The sequence below is a fragment of the Bos grunniens genome, chromosome 7 (genome assembly GCF_055505025.1).
Source record: "Bos grunniens cultivar Pamir isolate PY7600 chromosome 7, Bosgru_T2T1.0, whole genome shotgun sequence".
NCBI lineage: Eukaryota > Metazoa > Chordata > Mammalia > Artiodactyla > Bovidae > Bos > Bos grunniens.
In genome coordinates this window covers 34,487,341-34,499,504 of record NC_141171.1, presented here as the reverse complement: position 1 = coordinate 34,499,504, position 12,164 = coordinate 34,487,341, and positions in this window count along the sequence as shown.

The following is a 12,164-nucleotide window of genomic DNA, read 5'->3' as shown; positions in this document are numbered from 1 at the left end:
GCCCAGCAGTGTCCAGAGGGCATGTCTGGAGCAATTGAAACCAGTGTTCCCAGCTCCTTGTCTGCCAGGGAGCTCTCTTTCCTTATCTTTAAATTTTGGATGAAATCAACTACCTCATAGTTTCATTTTAAGGATAAAATTAAACAAAACACGAAGAGCTTTGAAACCTCCTAAAGACTATTCCTGTGTGAGGTATTGTTTACATAAGCTACGAAAATAAGCCTGGAGCCTAAAACAAAATATACAACTTCTGCAGCCTGAGAGAATTTTATTAAATCTGAGTCCTCTTTAAAAAATGTTTCTTGCTTTCAATTTAGGAAAATTGTTTTGAGTTGAATTATTAATCGTTTGTGACAGTTACTTATGTGTGATCTCTTAGCCAATTAAATTCTGAATGTCTTCAATTATTTTATCATTCTGCTGGTTTTAGTTACCTGGTGCTACCTAACAAGCTACTGCAAAATGTAGTGTTTTAAAACAATTGTGTTACGGCTCATGATTCTTTGGGGTAACTGGGCAGTTTTCTTTGATGGGATCTTACATGGTTGCAGTCAGCCAGTTGCTGAGACTGATGTCTTGAGAGATTTGACCGTGCTGCTGGAGTGGCTGAGCCTCTCCTCTTCCTGAGGTCTCTGGTTACTGTTACTCAGGACATGCCCTAAGTGCAGGAGCAGAAGTTTCTAGGCCTTCTTAAGGTGGATACCCAGAACAGGCACAGTGTCACTTCTGCTTCATTCTGCTGGTTGAAGCAAGTTACAGGCTCTGCGTAGGGTCCTCGAGACTGCCATCAGGACTGCAGCTTCTCTAGAAGAAAAGAACTCAGAAATACTATCATACTCACAGTTAAGATTTACTCCAGGGAAAGGGCACAGGTTAAAATCAGCAAAGGAAACAAGAGCATAGAGCAGAGTCCAGGAGAAACCAAGTGCAAGCGTCCGGCTGCGCCTTGCCAGTGCAGTTTTGCAGATAACACTGAATTGTCTCAGCACTGGTGTGTGATAACACACACAAAGTGTGGCCAACCAGGGAGCTCACCTGAGCCTTGTCCAAGGTTTTTATTAAGGGTCAGTCTCATAAGCGTGGAATGCCCACGTGATTGACCAGAGTTACTCGGTCTCCCTATCCTCCAGAGGTCAAACTGATACAGATGAGTTCAGAGTCCAAGATGAACAAAAACAGGTGTTTACCATCAATCACACAGTTAACATGAACTATCTGGTTATGACTTAAGGCACTGGATATACACAGGGACTCTTATCAGACAGAATATGGCCAGGTCTTAGAGATTACCTCCCAGGAGCTAGTCAGAGGTCAGTCCTCTCCTTAAAAAGTACAGAATCTGACCATCCCAAGCCTGCTGAGTTGTTCTTTTATTATGTATGGACCCAACTCCAATTTAGTCTAGGAAGGACTACACAAGGGCACGGATTCTAGGATGAATGATTGTGAGAGCCATCTTTGAAGAGTAGGTACTGTATCATTATTTTCCCCCCATGGCTCCAACAGAGACAACAGAGTATATAGGGAATCTGGATTTCTTCATGGAATAGTTTATTTTAACTGAAACTGAATATATACGTATATATACACTTTAATATAATTATATATTTATATGTACATAAAATGAAATTATATAACGAAATGGGCTAAAGTTGTTGTCCATGTGAAAATGTGAGTCCCATCTATGCCTGATATATTAATCCTTTCAATTTAAGAAATGATTGAGCACCTATTATGTGCCCAATGTCAGGCTGGGATTTGGAATCACAGTAACTCCTGGTTCCTATACCTGAGGAGTTTACTGACTGATGAGGACACTGACAGTGTACAAGTAAGTTACCAATTCCAGGGATGAGGGGGAGTCCAAGGCTTTGTTAGCTTCACATAGGCTTTCTGGCTTTAACATTTTCAGTTTCTTGAGTGTTAAATGCATATCTTACAAGTAATAAGCTCAGAGACTTCCCTGGTAGTCCAGAGGTGAAGACTCTCTGCTTCCAGTTCAGGGGGCATGGGTTTGATCCCTGGTTGGGGTACTCAGATCCCCAATGCCATGGCATTGCCAAAAAATAAAGTTTAAAAGCAATAAGTTCAAAGCAGTGGCAGAGTTCTTTTTCAAAATCAATGGAATGTGTGTGTGTGTATAGCTAAAAGAAAAATGTTTACAGGCCATATTTTTTCGTTCAAAATAAAAATGATTGTAAATAAGTACCTGGCAAAATATTGATTACAAGCTATACTGAATGGAAGAATCTAAAAGAAAACTAAGAAGCAACATTTTAATTAATGCTTAATTAATTAATTCTTGGAAGTATCTGAGAAATAGCAGTAGGAAAGACTTTTTTAAACTTTGTTGAGGTATTGTTGATTTAAAATATTGTGCTAATTTCTGCTATACTGAAAAGTCATTCAGTTATACATATATTCTTTTTCATATACTTTTCCACTGTTTTACCTGGGATGTTGAATAGAGTTGTGTTGTATTTTAGATTCCATGTATAAATGATATCATGTGGTATTCATCTTTCTCTTTCTGACTTTGCTTAGTGTGATAATCTCTTAAATCCATCCATGTTGCTGCAAATGACATTATTTCATTCTTTTTATGGCTGAGTACTATTCCATATGTGTGTGTGTGTATATATATATATATATATATATATATACACACATATACACCACATCTTTATCCATTCATCTGTCTATGGACATTTAGGTTGTTTTCATGTCTTGGCTATTGTAAATAGTGTTAGTATGAACATAGAGAAGGAAAGGATTTTTAAGTCTTTTTTTTTTTTTTCCTAGAAATAGATTGCAGCCCAACTTGCAAAGTTAGATAAACTCTGGTTTCATATCCTCATTTTCAGTGATGTATATCTATGTCCCTTGAGGCCTCAGGCCAGGACACAGAAGTATATGATTGAACTGACCCAGGGAGGATGACCCTTCCATGCTCCTTTCCAGCCACGCCACTGAACCAGATCTCATGGGTCCTGCCCATCATTTGGTTCTGTCTGCTCTCTTATCACTAATCACTACCCTGAGATCCTTGAGTCTGGGAGAAGAAACATTGACAAACAGCACGTGCTCTTACTGGCAAAGGAATGGAGCAGGCCCAAGAACAGCCTGAGGATGAAGCCCTGGGTGGGGTTTAGACGCTGACTGTGTTCCATCACCAGTGGAAGTTTCCTCGTGGCTCTAGACAAGGTAGAGGTCTTTTCCTTTTCACTGGGTTACATTCAGAGAGTTGGTGTCCGAAGTCCTATTTGGGTAAATCACACTTTCCAGTACATGCTAATGTGACAGAATATTTTAATTTCTCCTGATTACAAAATATGGTCTTTGAAGTTTTAGTTTGTTTTATCTATCCTTTGAAAAGACCCTGATGCTGGGAAAGATTGAGGGCAGGAGAAGGGGATGACAGAGGATGAGATGGTTGGATGGCATCACTGACTCAATGGACATGGGTTTGGGTGCACTCTGGGAGTTGGTGATGGACAGGGAGGCCTGGCGTGCTGCGATTCATGGGGTCGCAAAGAGTTGGACACCACTGAGTGACTGAACTGAACTGCTCTATCCTTTGACTAACCACACAACTTCAACCAAGAATAAATACTATGTAAACATGACCGATGGCTGAAAAACCTATCCTTTGTTTTGAACTATGTTCTAAAGTTTGGCTTTTATTCATTAGCAGACCAAGAAGGACAATGGCATCTCTAATATGCATTAAAGTCGAGTTTGCCATGCTCTCCTCTTCCAGACTTTAAAAGCAGCGATCTCACTGATGATGCATTGGCTCCTGTTCCTTTTAGTGTCAGGGAAAGGGAAGCAGCCATCTTGGAGAGAGGCTCTCACCTCCTGGTCGCTGTCAGTAGAGAATGAATTTGGAATCTGAGACAATCTAAACTTTTCAATCATGTTCCAATGGTGGTATCAATACAGATGTTAACCCTGGGGGCTTACCTTTAATTATTCTGTTTGGTTCTCATATTTTTTATAATTAATTTTATTGGAGAATAGTTGCTCTACAGGTTCCCATAATATTTAAGAAAATCATTCTACACATATGTGAAGAGTATAGTTTTGTGAAAGGAACCTGAAATTCTAAATTGGTATGAAAGTTCAGTTCAGTTCAGTTGCTCAGTCATGTCCAACTCTTTGCAACACCATGAATCGCAGCACGCCAGGCCTCCCTGGCCATCACCAACTCCTGGAGTTCACTCAAACTCATGTCCATCGAGTCGGTGATGCCATCCAGCCATCTCATCCTCTGTCATCCCCTTCTCCTCCTGCCCCCAATCCCTCCCAGCATCAGAGTCTTTTCCAATGAGTCAACTCTTCGCATGAGGTGGCCAAAGCATTGGAGTTTCAGCTTCAGCATCATTCCTTCCAAAGAACACCCAGGGCTGACCTCCTTCAGAATGGACTGGTTGGAAAACTTTTATGCAAATCATACAAGAGGGAAAAACCATGAGTCTGAACACATAGTTGGGCTGCCCTTTTCCCTCACCATTTGAGGGTATTTTCTGTAGATGTGCTTCCATGTGAGGACTGTATCTTTTCGTCTGACAGTGCTTGACACTAAGGTAGGAATTCCAGGGTCACAGCCTTTCCTGAGCGGAGCAGCTTTTGCAAGTATGCATGGGAATAATCTAAACTGGATAGGGTCGAAGACTTTTTTAATTTTTTTGTCTTTTAAGCTTTTCATTTTAAAATAGTTGTAGTCATAAAGCATTGAAAAGATGGTGCAGAGAGTCCTTTCTACCTTGTATACAGCTTGGTCTATGGTGACCTGTTGTATGGGTGTAGTACAATCCCAAAACCAGGAATTGATATTGGTACTAGATAGTGACTTTATTTAGTTTTCACTAAATAAGGTTCATTTTTTCTGATCTGCACTCATGTGTGTGTATGTGTATAGAGTTCTATGTAACTTTATCCCATGTATCTGCTGCTGCTAAGTCGCTTCAGTCGTGTCCGACTCTGTGCAACCCCATAGACAGCAGTGCACAAGGCTCCCCCGTCCCTGGGATTCTCCAGGCAAGAACACTGGAGTGGGTTGCCATTTCCTTCTCCAATGCATGAAAGTGAAAAGTGAAAGTGAAGTCACTCAGTCTTGTCTGACTCTTAGCGACTCCATGGACTGCAGTCTACCAGGCTCCTCTGTCCATGGGATTTTCCAGGCAAGAGTACTGGAGTGGGGTGCCATTGCCTTCTCCAATCCCATGTATAGATTCCTGTAACCACCACCATAATCAAGATACAGAACCACAAAAGAATTCTCCCATGCTACCTGCTCCAACTCATTAGTCTTGCTCTGTACTCATACCTGTTGCCATTCCATTCCCTTCCCATCCCTAATAACCAATCATCTGTTCTCCACCTCTAATTTTATCTCTTTGAGAATGTTATGTTAAACAAAAACAAAACTGTTTGAGACTGACCTCTTTTTCGCTAACATATTGGACCTCTTGCATGTATCAGTAACTCATTCCCTTTACTGCTGAGTAGTATTCCAATATATGGATGTATTAGAGTCTATTCAACCATTCACACATTGAGTGACTTCTGGGTTGATTTTAGTTTTCATTCATGTCCTTTTGTCTTTATTGTGTTTCATTCTTTCCTCCTCCTTTATTTCCTCCTCCTCCTCCTCCTCCTCCTCTTCTCAGTAAACTTACTGAAGTATAACATACATGTGGAAAATTATAAGGGTACAGTGCTATAAATTTCTCACAAAGGGAACACACCTGTTAAGCAGCACTCCGGCTAAGAAAAAGAACATTTTGGGAATTCCCTGGTGGGCCAGTGGTTAAGACTCAGGGATTTCACTGCCATGGGCCTGGGTTCAATCCCTGGTTGGGGAACTGTGATCCCACAAGCCATGGGATGTACCAGAACAAAACAGAAAAACATAAGTGCTACCCAGGAGTCCCCCACCGAAGGCATCCAGTTATTTGACTTCTAGTACTAGATTAGTTTTGCCTGTTTTTGAACTTCATATAAATGGAATCATTCAGTATATACTCTTTCGTATCTGGCTTCTCTTGTAAGATTCATCAAGTATTCTCTTGAACCATCTCTAAGAGTGACTGACTGCCAACTTTAGGAAGCAAATACCAATGTGGATACTCTCCAAGGTATGTCGTAGTTAGATATGGCCTAATGTCAGCTGCCAACCAATAGCAGTTCTGATGTCTAACAAACAACAATGACCAAATAATTGGGTAATGGGATAATGATGAGGATGATGCTGTGACCTACATAAGTTCTGAAATATGTACTACTGTGTACCAAACTCCTACCCTCTCCTCCTTCTTAGTCCATCTTTTCACGGAAATAAGAGTTACTTTTACGGAGGAATAGTTTTGGTAGGGGGAAGCAGATATTACCAAGAAGCAAGACTAATGAGTTGGAGCAGGGATCATAGCCCTGAGCGGTGGTGAACCATCACCATCAGCTTCGTGGTATCGCAAGAAGGGGCACCCCTAAAGGAAGCAGTCAGTTGCCTGACCTGTGCCTCCAACCCTCTCCCCCACATTTCCTCTCCTTTAACAGAACTGCTGCTGTGGTTATAATTTGAAAACCATACATGCAAGTAAGGGTGGATCAGGGAAATGTTGATGGAAGTTCTCACAGATGATAAAATTGTTCTTTGCTCCAGAAAAGAGGAAGTGGCACATTGAGGGTTATTTCCGTCAAGATTAGTTCTTGCGGAGACAGAATGGCTATCTCTGAATTTAATCCTTTCCTGTATTCTGGTGAATTTTCTGTTCCTTTTGCAGGTATCATTTATTGATCATCTTGGGAGTCCGTCTTCCCCACACTGGATATGATGCTGTCATGAAGCATTTGCTGGGGCTAACATGCCAGGTTGGCTCAGTGGTAAAGAATCCTCCTACCAGTGCAGGAGACGTGGCTTTGATTCCTGGGTTGGGAAGATCCCTTGGAGCAGGAAATGGCAACCCACTCCAGTATTCTTGCTTGGAAACTCCCATGGAAAGAGGAGCCTGATGGGTTATAGTCCGTGGAATCACAAAGAGTTGGACATGACTGAGTGACTGAGCACGCACACATATGCAACATAACACAGCTGTTCTGTACTATACTTTCTCACTGGGAGGTGTATGATGTTCTCTGTTTTATAGAAGAGGAACTAACACTGAAAAGATAAGAAAATTTCCCAGTGACTCAGTGGTAGGTGGTAGAGCCAGGTCTTGAACCCAGGACCAACACTGAGAGCCCTACTCTCTACACAGCCTGCTACAGAAAATGGGTCGGTGGCTGAGTTGAATCGGGTGTTCAGTGGCAGAATGTTCTGTGATAGGTCAAAGAAAGTTGTTGTTAAAAAATTACCTAAATCATCTCAGTCCTGTCCTTACCTATGTGAGGCTTGATCGTGCACATCCAAATTCAAATGCTGACAATTATTAGAAGTAACAACCAACTTATTATTGAAAGCAAGAAAATTGAGATCCATACTATCATATCCACAAATCAGATAACTGGGTTAAACATGTGGGTGAGGGAACCCACTTGCTGTGTAGGTTACTATTTTTTCCATCTTTTGTTACTTTTGTCTGTTAAGCCAAGATAGTATTTTTTAAATTAGTTCATTTGTTTTCAATTTATTTTGATTGGAGGATAATTATGATATTGTAGTGTTTTTTCGGCCATACATGAACATGAATTGGCCACAGGTATACATGTGTCCCCACTATCCCGAACCACCCCCTACCCCATCCCTCTGGATTGTCCCCGAGCACTGGCTTTGGGTGCCCTGCTTCACTCATTGAATTTGCACTCATCTATTTTATATATGGTAATATAGAAAATAATTGTAATACTTAAATAACCGATGCAAAGCACTTGGGTAAAGAAGAGTGATTAGCACATAGTAAGGGCTTGGTTCTTTTTTTTAAAACCTGAAATTTTAATTTTATTTTTATTTTTAAACTTTACAATATTGTATTGGTTCTGCCATATACCGAAATGAATCCGCCACAGGCATACATGTGTTCCCCATCCTGAACCCTCCTCCCTCCTCCCTCCCCATACCATCCCTCTGGGTCGTCCCAGTGCACCAGCCCCAAGCATCCAGTATCGTGCATCCTATCTGGACTGGCGACTCGATTCATATATGGTATTATACATATTTCAATGCCATTCTCCCAAATCATCCCACCCTCTCCCTCTCCCACAGAGTCCAAAAGACTGTTCTATACATCAGTGTCTCTTTCTTATTAGCTGCCATTGTCGTCATCATCACCATTTCCTGGAAAATGTGGACAAGGATGTGAAAGTGATGGGAGTGGTTTGGAGTGTGACCTGAGGCTGGGTTGCTGGGCTAAGATATCTCTGTAGTTAGTAACTGCCTTGTCTAAGAAGGCAGTTACTGCTAGTTGCCGAATCTTATATTTGAATAAGCTTTCATTATCCAGGCTGTTTGATGCAGAAGGACTCCGATGCACAAAATTTATTTAGGAGAATTGGTTAATCCTTGGGACATTTAAAATGAACAATTTATATTTGAGAAAGATTCCTATTTAGAGATAAATAGTAATACTCATTTTGAAAATATTCACTAGCTATTGTGTTGCACCTTTCTCTTTACTTTTGAAATATAATAATGTATTCAACCAAGCCTACCAGGGCTGTGCTAACAGTTCCATCCAACCAGAACCACATTCCGGCTTACCAGTCCGCCATTCCCTTCAACAATGACCCCTCTCATTCCTGGTGCTCAGCTGAGGCTGTATTCTTGGAGGCTCCCAGCTCTAAGAAAGGTGATTGGTTGGTCCCTTCTGCATCATCCTTGTCCCTGGCTTAGATTTGACTTAAATCTCATGTACCCTATATGTAAACCATATGGACACCATCTGATAAGTGTCTTTCTTCTCTGTTAGCTTTTCAGCACTAAGCTGAAACCTTCTGAGCCTGCTTGCCTCTGGCCCCTTCAGTCTCTGTTATGGCTCGTTTGTTCTAAATCCTGGAATTTCCAAGGTCATGACAAAATGAGTATTGAGGAACAGGGGTGGTTAACACTTGTTACAGTGCTCTGGATTCACAGGTATTGACTCTGGCAAAACTTCATTGTTGAGTGAGAGATGCTTTATGTTAACTGTTTAAATCTATACTTCACCAGAACACGGGACCTCTGCCCATATGTTGGCAATCATTATCTGGCCAGGGTTTCAGAAATTGTTCTGACTTCTAACGTTATGTCTTGCTGTCATTCACTGGCCCAGAGTTGAGTTAAGAATACATGTTGTCAAGTCCCTGGACTCATAGTGTATTAGGACCTATCGCCGTTTAGGTTGTAATCATTTACATTCTGCCGCTCAGCTTCCATTCTCTTTCTGTTGTTAACGACATCTGGGTTACTCTGTAGGTCAGGAGTACCACCTGTCCCCAACTCTCTTTCCAGACACTGATGGCACCTCTGACGACAGCTGGGCACATGACCTGGGTCTGGCCAATCAGAGCATGTCCTCCCTTTTGCACCAATGATTGATTCAAGGTTGAATATATAATACACCTTTGCAATGAGGCTCAACTGTAAATCAACCTAGCACTTTTGCTTGAGACACAGGCCAAGAATCATCCTTTCTCCTCAGTGGACTTGAAACTGTGAGGCTATGAGTCTGGAGCTTCTGGCAACCAGTGTGCTTCCCTGAGAAGCAGAGGGATGGAGATAAAGTGAGTTGTGATGCTATCATCTGAGGCAGTACGTCCAGTCACACCTGCGGTCGCCTCTTCCTGGACTTCCTCAGTTCCAAGAGCTGATATATTTACTTTTTTTTTTTTTTTGGCTTAAGCCAGTTTGAGTTATTTCTTTTCTATAACCGAAAGAGTTCTGATTGATACTAGATGATTGCTAGGTTGGTTTTATATTCCATGTGGAAAACTCTTGCTCTTTTAGAGAAGGGAGAGGGAACCTAAGAAACCTTAGTGCTGGAAATTTTGCCTAGAAACAAACCAGTGGGCACTGGGCCTGGTCAAGGGAGGCAGACCAGCTAGAATTCAGAATTAAAGTCTGTCCTAAACTATCATGAGAATATATTAATTCAAATTAAAATATATTATTTTAAAGCATTTGTGATCATTTAAAGTATTTTGGGGGCTGGTGGCTCAGTGGTAAAGAATCTTCCTGCCAATGCAGGAGATGTAGGTATGATCCCTGGGTGGGGAAGATCTCCTAGAGAAGGAAATACCTGCTCCAGTATTCTTCCCTGGAAAATCCCATGGACAGAGGAGCCTGGCAGGCTACAGACCATGGGGTCACAAAGAGCTGGACACAACAGTTTTCTCATCTGTACAGTGGGTTTATCCAGAGTACCTTTCTCAAATAATCATTAAGGCACATTGAACAGAATGTCCAACACCTCCTCAATAAATATAAGCTATCACTATTAATAATGCTCTGAACTTTTTCTCTTGGGATTGTGTGATGTATCATCTTATATCTCTGAACCAGAACTAAGAGTCAAAATAATGTAAACTAGAAGTACAAGCTCTCCAGAAAGAAGATATTAGGGTTTTTAAACATTCCTTAAGCTAACTAAGATTTGTTTGCTAGCTCTTCCAAGTTGGTAAGTTAAGGGAAATCTAAGCACTGGTTGTTTTCTTCTATTTAGTGAAGGACAAAGTTATCTAACGATTGTTCCTCTTGCTCAGTTTAAGGCTGCTCCAAGTTGTCAATGACAGTCCTTCTCCTGATGGAGTTAAGAGTTCAGACCCAGCTTTACCTCCTGGGCACTTAAAAACACAATGAAAAAAACCACAGCACAAATCAAAACCCTCATCAAATTCAATTTCTTTATTTAGTATAAGGGTGGGAACTCTTATCTCCATTTTATAGGTGAGAAAATGAAGTCTCAGGAAGGACTGTTGCACACACAGCGGGTACGTGGTGTAGCTGGGACGGTGGCTGCCCTCTTAGCCACCGCAGGTACCGCCCCTTGCCTGTGAACCCTCCAGTCTAGCGGGGTGAAGTCCTCACCCTCCGGCTCCTGAGCCCACATTCGTTCAGTACAGGTCTGAGAACATCAGCAGGCCTAGTGCCTAACAGTTAGTACCCCCATGGCCACCTGAAAGGCTGATGGTGGGATTTTCCAGTGGCAAACCACAGAGTGTGGGGGCAGAGCTGGATCACCTTGAGGGAAAAAAGATATCTTTCCTGGGAAGAATTGTTATATTCTTATTACATCTGACTGCTGCTCTGAAAATTTGGAGAAGATGTTTCACTGTGAAAGGACAATCACTCTTTCTTAGTGAACCACTCAATAATTGATTTGATTAAACGTGGTTAATATAGAAACCGGATGTAGGTAAAATGTACCTACTCTTTTTTTAATGCTGAAAAGGAGGAAATAGAGATGTTTATTTGAAACAAATGATTTATTTTACATGAATTTTTGTATAGGTGACATGCCTTGTTCTATGATGAATTTATTTATAAGATGAATTTAAAACAGTGGTAATGAACACCTTCCATCACCCTTACCATCTTTGAAGTGTCCCTTATTACAGTGATGGCTGTTATCTGAGGTCTGTTGTTACTGTTAGATGTTATTATTGGCTTGCCTTGTCTCCCTGTGATGTGTGTGTGTGTGTATGGTGGGGGTGGGGGGTGTCACTTGGTGACAATAGAAATTAACAAAAAGCATGAGCCGAGACTGAAACAGCCGTGACCACGTGAATGCTAGTGATCCTCATCACACAGCAATGCCCAGGTGTGTGTTCGCGAATAGTCAGGACCACCGCACTGCACAACACCGAGGGCTCCACTCGCACCAGACTCAGACATCCAAGGCTCCTTAGACGCCAAAGGGGACTGTGCTAGGATATGATGGAGAGGGAAGGGCTGAAATGTGGGGGAGGTGCGCCTGTGTGGCTTCTCGGTGGCTCAGAGTTCACTTACTCTATTTCTAATAGCTTCTCACTTTAACTGGGAATCTACTCTTCTCCTACTCCTAATGTAGATAGAGCTAATTTCACCCCCAGCTCTAAATGTACCTGAGACCCAGGTCCAACCAGTCAAAGCTTCATCTTCCCCTGACTGCAGAGACGGGTCATGACAAGCCACTGGGACTCACATTCCTTGGTTGAAGCTTTTGAGCTAGAGCCTGACAGAGAGACTTAGCCTGAATACAGGCTGGCCT